Source organism: Rhagoletis zephyria, unplaced genomic scaffold (genome assembly GCF_001687245.7).
Source record: "Rhagoletis zephyria isolate East Lansing unplaced genomic scaffold, Rhagoletis_zephyria_1.1 Rzeph_scaffold_80805, whole genome shotgun sequence".
Classification (NCBI taxonomy): Eukaryota; Metazoa; Arthropoda; class Insecta; order Diptera; family Tephritidae; genus Rhagoletis; species Rhagoletis zephyria.
Window position 1 is genome coordinate 1 of NW_016237853.1, and position 1,102 is coordinate 1,102.

Here is a 1,102-nt window from a genome sequence, read left to right on the forward strand (position 1 = left end):
CCCAATAGTTGCTCATAAGATATTTTCCAAACACATTTATTTAAAAAATGTAGAAGTAATTGATTCTAAAAGTTCTGAATTAACCGAGTAACCTTATGCCGAAAGAAATGTACTTTTTTCAAATATATTTTTTCGCGGCACTTAAAAAAGTCCCGATGTATGTAAATTACCAACTTTTTTTTAGGTGATTATTTGTTCATGCATATTTTTCGCAAATAAAGTTTTTGATTCATGAAACGCTAGGTATTATGTACACATGTATGTTGCCAACTTTTTCGAATATTATGCAATATATTCCTTACCTTGAAAAACAATTTTTATCAGTTTTGATTTCTGTTGAAGTTGACACAGCTTCGATGCAAAAATTTCTATTCCACTTTAAATCGTTGGAGCTACGTGGGGGGTAATAAAAAGAGATAATAGAAAACAAGTGATTGAAAAAGCACAACAATGTTTTCGAAGTGAAGCAGGCACTAAATAACAACAACAACACGAACGAACGAACGAAAATGTTACAAATTGCTTCAGTCAATAGCAAAGTGGAAAAGAAGTAAAATTTGTGTTAAATATATGTATTGCTAAACGCACACACACATACACACGCACGTACACATGCGAATAAACTAGTACGCGCNAATACATTGCAAATATGTACACGGTTGCATATGTATGCATGTACATAGTATATGCGTGTACAATTTTTCAAATATGGAGGAAAACAATTTGAGAAATTTGCAAAATATGCCTGGAATAAAAACTACAATAAATAATTAAAATTTCAAAATGCGTAGAAAAGCACTCAAACGCATGCGCGGCGTTACGCGTTGCACACAAGCATTTTTTTTTTTTTAATTTCAAGTAAATTTTTGCTGTTACGTAACGCGAATCGAATTAAAACGTTTTAATTTTTTCTTCTTTCATTTTTCACTATTTTTAGATTTTTCGATTTTTTGCTAAGTAATAACCAGGAATTTTTCAGAACCTTACTGCAGCGCAGCTAAAAACAGACTCAACTTTGCTTATGTCAGCAACGACCACAACACCTGCAGCGGTGGCTTTGGTCGATTCGGCCAGCAACACCTGAACGAGTAAAGTAGCTGCA

At 33.1% G+C, this 1,102-nt stretch overlaps 1 long non-coding RNA gene across 1 annotated transcript; it reads right to left on the bottom strand.

Annotated features, from left to right (window-relative positions):
• Positions 1 to 329: 329 nt before the first annotated feature.
• LOC108357604 (uncharacterized) lies at positions 330 to 1,038 on the bottom strand. The gene is made up of 2 exons (XR_001846662.1): positions 966 to 1,038; positions 330 to 392 (listed from the first exon to the last, which is right to left on the bottom strand). It is a non-coding gene; the product is annotated as an uncharacterized LOC108357604 (long non-coding RNA).
• Between the last annotated feature and the right edge of the window lie 64 nt (positions 1,039 to 1,102).